The sequence below is a fragment of the Typopeltis vanoorti genome, chromosome 22, assembly GCF_054136105.1.
Source record: "Typopeltis vanoorti isolate ZY-2024b chromosome 22, IOZ_Tvanoo_1.0, whole genome shotgun sequence".
In the NCBI taxonomy this organism is placed as follows: domain Eukaryota; kingdom Metazoa; phylum Arthropoda; class Arachnida; order Uropygi; family Thelyphonidae; genus Typopeltis; species Typopeltis vanoorti.
Genome location: NC_143570.1, coordinates 5909287 through 5921726, shown reverse-complemented (window position 1 = coordinate 5921726; position 12440 = coordinate 5909287). Strand labels below are relative to the sequence as shown.

Here is a 12440-nt window from a genome sequence, read left to right as displayed (position 1 = left end):
TTCCACAGCGCTTTGTATATACATACTAAGTATACGTAGTAATTCAGATGATGATTGGTGGATTTAATGATCCCGGTTATCCTGCATAGAGGAGAACTGAAGTAAAAAAAAAAAAAAAACCTTTGGTCTCGTCTAAATTTTCAGGAATGCAAAATCAGATAATGAACGAAAAAAATGAAATTCGAATAGTCATTCGAATTTCGTTTTTTTCTCCGATTAATTCAATATTTCATCTTGCAAAAGTTATTGTCAGGTGCTGTGCATTTCTTTATTATTTAAATGAATTTGTTGTAAGACTTCATTCTAAGTAAAGAACTTTAGCAGCTGAATGCCTTGCCCTACGAATTGCTTTGATCAAAAAAGGATGATTTTTTTTGGAAATAAAAAAGTGTCTATACTCGTACATATTCAACTTTCGTCTTTCCAACAGTTCATTATGAAATCAACGTTACTTGTTACCTATTAGTATTATTTAGAATGTATGCTTCAGTGTTATAACTGAATATATAATGCTGGCCTGGTTGCTAGAGTGGTTAGCTCTCCAAGGCTGCGGGTTCGAATTCCGCCTGTGGGCACGGATGTTTGTGATTGTCTGTGGAAATACGTGGTGGCCGCCACCACGTATTTCCACAGACAATCACAAACTCTCTGTCTCCACCACTTAATTCACCAACGTCATCCACCGCCCGCCGCGGGCGGTAGATGACGTTGGTGGATTAAGTGGTGGAGACAGAGAGATGTGGAGTAGGTGTCCTCCCTCGATGAATCTTTGGACTCCCTGGAAATGTCACGTAATAACAATAATAATAATAATGATAATAATATGAGATACAAATTACGATATATTTTCCCAACAAAAAACAGTTTCAGAACAGAATTTCGGTTCCCGAACGGGCAAACGACAACCACGTGCTGAGCTGTAAGGGGGGAAAGCGTCAGTTACGCGACAGGCTTCGTGCAGTGCAGACACTTGCTCGAATTTGCAGTGAGTTTTCTTGATTTTCTTTGTTTTTTCCCCCATAAATTATTATTAATTTATGGAAAAAATAAAAATAAATAAATTATTAATTAATTAATAATAATTATTTATTAATGATTAATTATTATTATTATTAATAATAATTACATATTATATAATAATACACTATAATAATAATTAAATATTATTAATTATTATAATATTAATCCTTATAATATTAATTAATAATAATTAATTATAATTAATATTATTATTCATGGGGCCAGAGAAGAATTGTTCTAGTCGCCGACTAGATTCGAAACCAAGAAATCTTCCTTCGTGCGGTTAAGTGCCGTGGTGTGCAAACGCTCGTCCACTGAGCTACACAGGTCTACAAAAATGAGCCTATTCTAATTTAAACATTAGAAGTATAAGAGATAAAATGGAACATCTAAAACATAATGGTGCATAAGGGATACATAAGGTTGGATAGCCTGATCTAGGTCATTAAATGACTTAGATCAGGCTATCCAACCTCAAAGAAATCATATCCAAACATGAAAATGGCGTTCATGTCTCGGATCTTGCTATGCAGTTCGATATGGCGAAATCAACGATCTGTACAATACTCAAAAATAAAGAGGCGATCAATTTTTTCGTCTATATTTTATCTATTTATTGTTTTTTTTTGTGTAAGATTTTATGCAATTTCATTATGTTTGTATACGATCTTATGCATAAAGTACTGTTGTAAAGGTTTTAAATAAACACTCTTCTGGGGTTCTGGAACTGATTAATCCATTTTACATTAATTCTTATGGGAAAATGGTTTCAGTTTTCGAACAATTCGGTTTCCGAACAGCCTTCGGGAACGAATTAAATTCGACAATCGAGGTTCCACTGTATATGATGTATCTATTTATAACACATCGTGATTTGATTAGTATTTTTAAAAGTAGTTTTACTACTATGTATTTATTTGTTATTGGTTTAATAAAATTTACACAGTGAAGTGGCGCCTGCATCCTCTGCGCTAAGCAGCACAGAATATATTATCTATAGTATAATCTATCAGCTGTCCAAAGCACTGCCAGCATGCCGCATGCGGCCTGCCTGCGGTTTTTGATTTTCACAAGCGAAAAAATAAATTAACAATTTGAATCAAATGTGTATTAGATATTTAAATTTTATCACTAATCGTTAATCTCGATGCTGATAATTTTAACTATATACGGTCCAGTGGCGGCTCGTGGCTTGAAATCGTGGAGTGCTGCAACTTTCGAAATACACATACACACTGTAACTACAGTGTATACGTGTTTGGATAAAATATCAAAATTATGGTAAAAAAAAAAAAAAAATTAAACATGAAAAAATATTGTTTATTATCGATAAAATTATACACTTCAGTATTATTCAAAATTACTTAAAAATAAAATCCATTATCATAACCCCAATAATGTTCTAAAATAAAAACTATAACAATTGTTATGTCTTTAATTGTAATGTCCAAATATTTAAAGAGAAGGAGTAAACACGATAAGCACTATCAACACTCTACTAATGGCGCAAAATGTATATAAACAACAGTGGAACTGCGTGTCGGACAGGGTCGCATTACGCTAATAGCTCACATCTCACTATGACGTGCATGTGCTTGCGCGCGTAGCAATATGACACTGTGGTAAACACAGTGCTGCTAGCATCCTGCACTCTCCTAAGTGCTACAAGATGGATTTTTATTATTTTTTATACAAAATAAGAGAATTGTATAGGATTGTTGATGATAAAATTAAATATTACAAGCAAATATAAATAAACTAATAAATATATTTATATATCGAGAAAAATTAGGGGTGCTGAAGTTCTCCAGTGCTTATGCACGAGCCGCCATTGTATATACCCACTTGTTTTACAAATATTAGATGTGTCAAAGAAGCGTTCTTACACCGTTTTGTTTCAACGCGCATGCTCCGGGCACTCACGGGGAACGTGAGCGCGCAATTAGTGTTGTTCGTTTGTTTAGCTTTCGAGGTTGTGGCGCTGCTGCTCACCCAATTACTAGATACGCATTGTGATGTGGCCCTTGGATAAATTTTTTTTCATGAGGCCCTCAGGATATCTAAGGTTGGATAGCCTGATCTAAGTCATTTAATGACCTAGATCAGGCTATCCAACCTTATGTATCCCTTATGCACCATTATGTTTTAGATGTTCCATTTTATCTCTTATACTTCTAATGTTTAAATTAGAATAGGCTCATTTTTGTAGACCTGTGTAGCTCAGTGGACGAGCGTTTGCACACCACGGCACTTAACCGCACGAAGGAAGATTTCTTGGTTTCCAATCTAGTCGGCGAGTGGAACAAATTTTTCTAAGCCGGTTCCCGAGTTAGTCGATCTCTGGCATGGGCAAGCGGGATTTTTCTCCCGGAAACTCGGGTTTTTCGTCCCGTAAACTCAAGAAAATCTAACGTAGAACCCACATTATTTCAGACATTAAATACGACTATTAGGGTTAGGAACCACAAGATGGCGGCACTTGTTGAGCCGTCTCTCTTCGCTGCATACCGCTTAATTAGTGATAGCCTTTGGCCAGCTGTCTCTGATTGGGTGCCAGTGGAGATTGAACCGCCCACTCGGTTTCCAAAAGTTACATAGGGCTAAAACGGCCTTGCCTACTCCTTATACGGGAATAAAAAAAGGCGCTAGCTCTTTTTTTTAGATTCATTTTCACAAGCTAAAAGCAATTTTATTGATATCCATGTTTTATTATCCACCGTAAAATATTTCTTTACAATGAATAGGAATTCTTTCCTTATTTTTAAAGTTTCTGGAAGTCATCTTCGCACTTTATCCTCCATATATGCGAAGTGTCATCTTTTCTCGTGAAGAGTTTGCCTTCCTTGATCCAGAGATACTTACAGTCTTTATCATGGTTATATTTTTTGCTGCATACAGCAGATGCTTCATGTTCGCAGTCAAATGTTCATTTAAGTATATTTTGCCATCTTTAAAATTACTATTTATATCTCTAGTACTTATTTTGTACTTTATGTTATTGTTTCCTTCTAGCCATCTATCTCTCATTTCCTTAGAGCTGAATTTTATAATAATTTGTTTTGCTTGTTTTGGTGCATTGTGGAGTATGTGGGCTGCTTGGACATTCTCATTGAAATCCACTTGAATTTTTTGTGAAATATATTTTTATTATTTCATACATGCTTTCATGGAGACTCTTGAGAGACACCTATTTCCAAATTCCTGTTTATGGCTTGTTATTTTCCTGAAGAGAGAACATTTCAAAGGGTTTTGGATTCGCTCGTTTTTAAATTTTACTTTACAGGATACACAAAACAGTACAGTACAGCAAACACACTCAAGACGATCTGCGGCCTGAAAGAACGAATTGTAGTAAATAAACTGAAAATGCACTCGATTCTTCTTCTTTATCGGATTCTGGTCATTTCTTTAATATATTGTAACATTCGCACCGTGGCTCATGGCAATGTCCCAAGGTTGTGGATGTGACCTCGAAGCAACATTCTGTACATAATGACATCATCTGGGCAGAGAGTATTCACAGTCTGTGGGAATTAAGATCTTAAAAAGTTCATTACTTTTTTTTCTAATTAAGTGTTAACTTTATTACAAATTCTAACCAGAATAACTTAGCAAAAAAAAAAAAAAATTGTGTGTAAATTCACTGTTAATTCAAAAATAGACGTTTATTATTTTTTTTAGAATCTACATTTGAATGGTTTTTATTTGCTTCACCCTTATTATGTTACATATTAGGTCTGGTACTATAATTTTCAACTTAATTCCTCTGTTACAACTTCCAAAAATTATACTTTAGAACTGTCGTATTTTTCTTTAGCATTAGCAAGTTTTGACTAAAGGTGTTAGCGTTTTCTTATTATAAAGGCCCTGTTATCCTATTCTGTTAATTTCACACTGTTGAGCGAACAGATGGGAACTACGACTTGGTAATTTGCACTCGTAAATATTTTCCCCATGCATAAATAAACACAAATCTTTATGTTTCCGATCATTTTCCACGCGTTTTTCCTTTTGTTCCCTGCATTAATTTCACAGCAGTGATAGCAGTACGATTTGGTGATTTTAGTGTGTGTGATATTTCATATCTGCATCTGATAAGAACAGACAGGGATGACAATGACATTCCATCCCCTCTCCTCTACCCTTATTCTTATTTGGTTCTTAGTATCAGAATTGTATTAAGGGATAAAATTATGAATTGATATATCAACTTCTAAACAGAATAACTGAGTAACCACTACTGTGGAAAACACACCAACAACACAAAACACAGAGAAAAATTCGAACATGTAATTACCTATCACTTTAAACAAGATCAAGATGTAGATAAGATAAGAAGGATGTCACCTTTCGACTTCTACTCAATGACGTCATGTTTTCTTATCTTATCTACATCTTGATCTTGTTCAAAGTGACAGGTATACTACTACTTATGTTATTTATTTATTATTTTTAATTTTTGTGAAATGATAATTCCCAGTTTCCGGGTGGGGGGGGGGGAATCTCTGCTTTCAGCTGAAAAGCCCTTATAAAGGTTCTTGGTGTGCTATACCGAATTCGAACACAAGTCTTTCCAATCACAAGGCATTCATCAATACCAACAGGAACTACTGAGACTAATATTACGTAACGACACTAACAATAAAACATTGAAGGAATTATGCAACAGACTAGTTAAGAATTGAACCAAAGAATGGAGAATACACATCAAGAAATTGAAAGCTCGTTACTTCGTCAAAGTATTCAAAAACGACGCACTACAAAAGATGAGGAATGGACAAGAGAGCAGGAGAGTTCGTACCAGAAGTGAATTCAAAGATGGATGCACAGGATGAAGACGGAAATAAATATGAGTCATCTGAAACTGAAAACAAGACTTCAGCATTAGTGGATATGATTATATTCAGTGTTAGAGTGAAACTCCATTTGTGAGATTAATGATTCACATGGTGGACAGTTCAGTTATTTATTCTATACTTCTTTTAATAAGATTGTGGCGGGGGTGTGATGCGTGACATTACTACTCGATTTCTCGGAAGCCTGCTAACTAAGGTAAGTGATGTCACACGTGAATGGCACAATAATAAATAAATAAATAAATAAACATGTTTGGTCTTCAGGTATGGTTTCTTATAATTGTTTCTCAACATCTTCTTGGCTATATTTTTTTAAATATTTTAATAATAACAATAATAATAATAATAATAATAATAATAATAATAATAATAATAATAATAATAATAATAATAATAATAATAGATATTCTTTGTATAAATAAAGACTTATTTTAAATTTAAAATATAATTAACTAAGAAAGCTCCTTGGATGAAGTAGGATATATGAGTTCACTTTTGCTTCGTTTTATATACACGTGTGTGTGTGTGCGCGCGTTATACAAGCGGATGCTGATCACAACGGACGCAAATATAACAAGACGGAAACAAAGCACGGCAAACATTGATGACAGCAAACGATCTTGATTTTTGCGAAAAGGATGTTGCAATATCCTCTTTGTTAGAGCACTTTTCCATAGGTTGTAGCCAGAAATACCGTGAATCATGTGCTTCCAAGAAGGACGTCAAATTAAGGTCGTTTGCCTCACCTCGAATTTAAGAAAACAAAATAGAAAAAAAAAAATCCACATAGTAATATAACAGATGAAACTTCTTTATAAATGATGGTATAACAACCCATATTTCGATGTATATATTGTATATATAATTCATTACGATGTAAATAATTGTTACAGTTGTTAATAAAAAAAAAAATATATATATATATAGCTCAGTTAGGAGAACGTTAGGCCGAAGATATAAAGGTCCCGGGTTTCGGCAATCTTTTCTTTCTTTTATAAAAAAAATATTTTTTTTTATAAAAAATATTATAATAGCTTTAATATTTTTAGCAAATATATTAATCTTCAGTTAAAGGAAGGGTTAAGTTTATGGAACAGTACCAAATAAATGTTCGATATATTTAAATAAGTAGATTGAACGTCACTTAAATGCATTATATCTAGATGACCTGGTTTAACAGAAATTTATTTAGAGCTACAGTGGAAATGCTGTAAACTCTGGAGTAAAATATTAAAAAAGAAAATTTAACTATTAAGTTAATGTTTACAGTAACAGCAATTAACATTTTCTACGTAAAATGTTTCAAACTGCCACGAAGTTGTAAACAATGATTATTAATGAATAAAATAAAAACAATGCCGAAACCCGTGATCGAACCAGGGACCTTTAGATCTTCAGTCTAACGCTCTCCCAACTGAGCTATTTCGGCTGATGATACTGAACCGAAAAAAGTGAATTTGGTAATTGAAGTTTATCTATAAAATATGTCACTTCTTAAAAATGTGGGCACTTATTCAAAGCATTTTTCACGCTTAGTGATAAATGTTGATATCAATTTGGTATTTATGTTTTCAGTGAATGTTTGACTCAAAGAAGTATTTGTAATAAGCATGTTGTCGTGTGAATTTGTAATAATGATAATAAATGAATAATTTATGTGACCGATACATAAAGTAAGTATAAATTGTTTGACTATACGTAGTTAGAGTAGTATTTAAAAATCTCGACTATTTAACTAGATAAATATGTCCGGCTTGATCGTTAAGCTAGCGAAAACTTTGAATATGATAAATCAAAAATTCAGCTTTATAAAAATAAAATTTAACCTTACTCATATTCCGATAAATAACTAGTTACACAGTGTTTCAATCGGCACTTTTAGTGAATTATCAGCATCAGTATTGAAGCACTTTTCTTTATAATTCAAATAGAAACAACTTTGAATACAGGCGTCCGTTTTTTTTTTTTTTTTTTTTCCCATAGATGTAAGCCTCCCATGTAAGCAACAGACCTTAGGGTGCTTCGTGGACGCTTGTAGATGAACCAGTTCTCACTTCTTCTTTTTTTTTTTTAATTTTTATTCCAATGGGAAGATAGTGCCGTAATGTAATGCCGCGGTTTATGTATTCCATTACATTAAACAGTAGCATTGAGTATTACTATCACTAAACCTGTTCTTTTTTCTTGTTTAAGATGTTAATACTTTCTCTTGTTTTTGTTTTTCACGTACTTGGAAAAAACATTTTGTAGGCATTCATTATCGCCACTATGATAAACCATGACATATCTGAGAATGTAAACTTTAAAATGCTCTTCCTGCTTCGAAGATAAGTATATTGACAAAAACCAGCTTACAAGTGCTCTTATGAGACGACACTCTTGTCAGATCGTATTACAATTCACAGGAAATGCAGAGCGACAAGAATTGAGCAATATTTGTTTGTCCCTTTCGAATGAAGTCTAAATTCATTTAGCCACTCAACAGTCACATTCTTTTTTTTTTTAATTATTATTTTAACTTTAAAAAAGCCAGTTATTAAGTTAAAATATCATTAATAAGATCTATGTTGATCTTATTAATGATACTCTTATGTTCAGCGATATATTCAAGTTCTGCATTATGTTACAATCACAAGGATGGAATACTTTAATGAACTGCTCATCGAACACCTCGACTATATTATCCCATTATCACTGACCAACATCCTCCTCTCATAATCATTCTTCTACTGCTCACATGTCGAAAAAGCTCCCTAGGATTGATTTCTTTTAGCCTCGTTTGTTACCTTCTGCTCCTAGTGCACTTTCGCTACCCTTACCAAGTGTGGCTTGCTCTTTGTACTCCTCATGTTACTGATTATCTCCACTCATCTTGTGATGTCTGTACAACGCCTTTTTCTTCGATATCACATGCTTCGCCTCTTCATTCATCCAACTTACACCTACCTTATTTAATCTCCTGACCTTTGGAATACACTCACTCATTGCCTCTGCCAGATAGCTCCTGATTCCAATGCATCAATATGGCTGACTACTTCAGTTTCGAAATTCTTAAATTCGGGCGGAACATTCATCGTATGGTCACATCTGCTTCAGTATAAATTCTGAACAAACCTATCCTTAAGCAGGATCCAAAGTGGAGGGGAAAACCCTTTGGGTTTCATGGCTGATTCGAACGACGGCCGAAGCAACTAAGGTTATGAGGTCAGTGTGTATTTGCGGCAAAATGAAAAATTAAGTTTCTCCTAGGAAAAGCAAAAAGGAGAGAGAGGGAAGATATGATTGAGACTCACAAACTTCTGAAAGGGTCATACAGAATTTCAGTTGATGGAATTTTTCATTTTATGGAGGGTGGGGCATCCCCGAACAAGAGGGCATCCCCGGAAGCTAAGAAGGGGGGGGGGTGAGGACTAGATTTTTCTCTCAGAGGGTGGTGCGTGATTGGAATGGATTGCCATTAGATGTTGAGTGCAAGCAGCGTGAATGAATTCAAGAATAAGTATGATAGCTGGTGTGCGTGTAGTGTGTAGCCTCCCCCAGTGAGTCCCTGACTCCTTGGAAGTCTCTCTTAATAATAATAATAAAGTTTCGTTATCTCTGCATGAGACTGAGGAGGAGAAACAAGTGGAATTGAAATTTTTCGAACTAAAAAATGAATAACTGACAGTGATTGATTCTCGCAAGAATATTTACTAATGTATAGTTAAATAATTGAGTGATATTAATTTATCGTATGGCCTCATCTACTTATTTAATACTCCTTTTTTGCTATTGTTGTTAATACAAAAATTTCTTTACTTCTTTTATTTCTTTTTCTGCTTTTTTTTTTTTTTCATGTTGGCCTGATCTATCTACAATGCAAGAATAGTGATGATATTAAGTTCGTGATAGCAATTTCATCCGTTTATATCGAAATCAATAACACCTACGCGATAATATCGACATTACACACATATACACACGCACGCACTACTATAAAGTGTTTACTCTTAACTAGAGTTGAAAATTGACGCAGGTTTTCAGTTTTAGGGACCACTCAATTCCCATCAGTGACGCTTTCGAACAATCAACTATTATTTATCCCTTAAAAATTAAAAACAATAAATTATTTAATAATAATTATTAATATTAATAATTAATTAATCAATAATTATTAACAATCATCGATAATTACTTAATTAATGATATTTAATAATAATAAGGAATAATAATAAAAAATTCAATCAACAGGTCATCGAAACCAATGATGGCGTTTCGGAGACGCGATGCTGAATGGGCCAGAATGGCAAATTTGTTTCTCATTCCCATCCGTGATTATTATTATTGGCACATCCATGGAGTCAAAGACTAGTCGTGGGAGGGTTCTGTTCTCTCGACACATAACATCAGCTTACTTACATCATATTTACATTTAAAATCTATTTAGTAAACAGATTACTCTGAATAGAAACTAAAAGAATGAGAACAACTTTCAGGATAATCTGTCACGCTCCCACGAAGCTGCCATACAACTCCTTCAACTCCTGGATTCCATTCGCTTACCACTCGTCACGAAATCAATTGCTCCTCACTCCCTACCGAATCCTATTCAACTTCCAAGAATGACCTCTTGTTTTTTTCCTTCCTGCCATCTACTGAAAAATTTCTCCTTTATCTATCCTATAAAAATCCTTCACTAACTTATATGCCTCTATCTTTACCCCACCCCCCTACTTCCACCATTTGTCTCTGACAGATGCTGCAACCCATAGTTACTTAATCTGCTCCTATCGTCAACATTTCGCAGTCCTGAAATGTGTTTAGTTAAGCAGGGAGACCAACTCTGTGCACACAGTGGTCCAAATGGGGTCCAGCCAATGTCTTATATAGTGGTACAGTCACCTCTTTGTCGTGACTTACTAATATTAATCTCGCAGTCATCCATGTCGTCTTGCTACCTTTTTGATGCGCCTCTCGACTTCATTCCTCTCTTGGCAGCAACCCCCAAATCCTCACCATCTTCAACTCTTGCAGTGCATTTCCACTAATATATAGTACGCTGCATTCCGTCTCCTTGGTCCGAAATGCCAAACCTTACACTTCTCGAAGTTGAGGAGCCATCCACTTTCTTCTGTCCACAGGGCCAGCCTATCCAAATCTTCCTGAAGTGATCTTACATTAAAGTTTTTTATTTATATATTTATTTTTCATAATTCTTCCCAACTTTGCTTCATCTGCAAAATGAATTTCTCTCTTTAAACCAGATGCCATATCATCAATCCTTACCCTGTCAAATCTTGTGGTCAATAAAGCCAAAGAAAACACACAGCGTCCATAATTACATATTCTAGTACCAAGAGGCGCATAATATTTAAAAAAAGAAAGAAAGAAAGAAAGAAAGTTGGCTGAAATTTAGGAGTCTGCATTTTGCTGTTATGATTCCCCGAATTTTAGAGAGGAATTACATTCTCAGCAGCAAAACAATAATCGCACCCACTGCTGTCTCTTTAGCACTTCTTTAAGTATGAAATGTTTTTACCACTTATTATTTTTTTTAAATGACGTAAATGAAACATTCGAAGAATAAATTATTGGAGAAATAACTTGCGGCTATAGTGCAGTTGAAAGAATAATGGGACATCGTTGCGCCCTTCGATTAGGAAAGTCTCATCTTGACGAAAGGATTATTTATGCGGGCTTTTTTTTTTTTTTTAAGTTAAAGATAAGTTATTCCGTCTCATACGGAGGCAGTAGAGTATTTTCTTACTGAATCGAGGATTTTCATCCAGCATAAGTGTTATCGACCAACAGTACACACGCAATTTACTTGCAATCACAATTCTATTAGTGACTGGTAGATGGCGCTGTGTGTTTGAGGTTAATTAGTGTAGAGCAGGGTTTCCTAAACTGTGTTCCGCGAGAAGTTCTCCTGGAATTTGTCATTTTCTAAGCATTTTTCATGAATAAATATTTTATAGCGGGAATATTCTGAGGAGAATAATATTCGTGAATATGTCGAAAAACTCAGACCCAGAACGCCTAATAACATACAATAAGTAGTTTTTTTAAATGTTAGTGACCAAGCCGTGTATTTTTAAACGTGGAAGTATTCATGAATTATCGTTAATTTTCACACATCAAAACCTTTCAACAATCGGGAAAGAGAATACCGCTGTTTATGACCGATCACAAAAATTGCCTGCAAGCCGATTACAACAATGGGCGGAGTAACCTCTGCTCTCAAAATTGGAAGAAATAACGTCTGTGTTGCAAATGTTAGTGACCAATCAGCAAGGAAGTAGAAAGAAAATTTTCCACTAAAATTGAACATCAAGGTAATCTGTATCCGGTTCTCAAATCTAGTAATACTGAATACTTTCTTCACAAGTTCGTATTGTAGGGGAAAAGTTTCGAATCCGTACTGCTATTCTGCAGGCCTATTACTTTTTTAAAAGTAATAGGCCTGCAGATTTAAATTTTAATATGAATAAGAGACAAGGGACTTTGTATATACCGTCTCTTATTGAAGGTGTTTGTGATGCAACAGATAGTGATTCATCCACCACCAGCCTACAAAGCGATCTC

At 34.6% G+C, this 12440-nt stretch overlaps 1 non-coding gene across 1 annotated transcript; it reads right to left on the bottom strand.

Annotated features, from left to right (window-relative positions):
* Positions 1-7232: 7232 nt before the first annotated feature.
* On the bottom strand, positions 7233-7305 carry TRNAF-GAA (transfer RNA phenylalanine (anticodon GAA)). Its single transcript has one exon. It is a non-coding gene; the product is annotated as a tRNA-Phe (tRNA).
* Positions 7306-12440: the final 5135 nt, after the last annotated feature.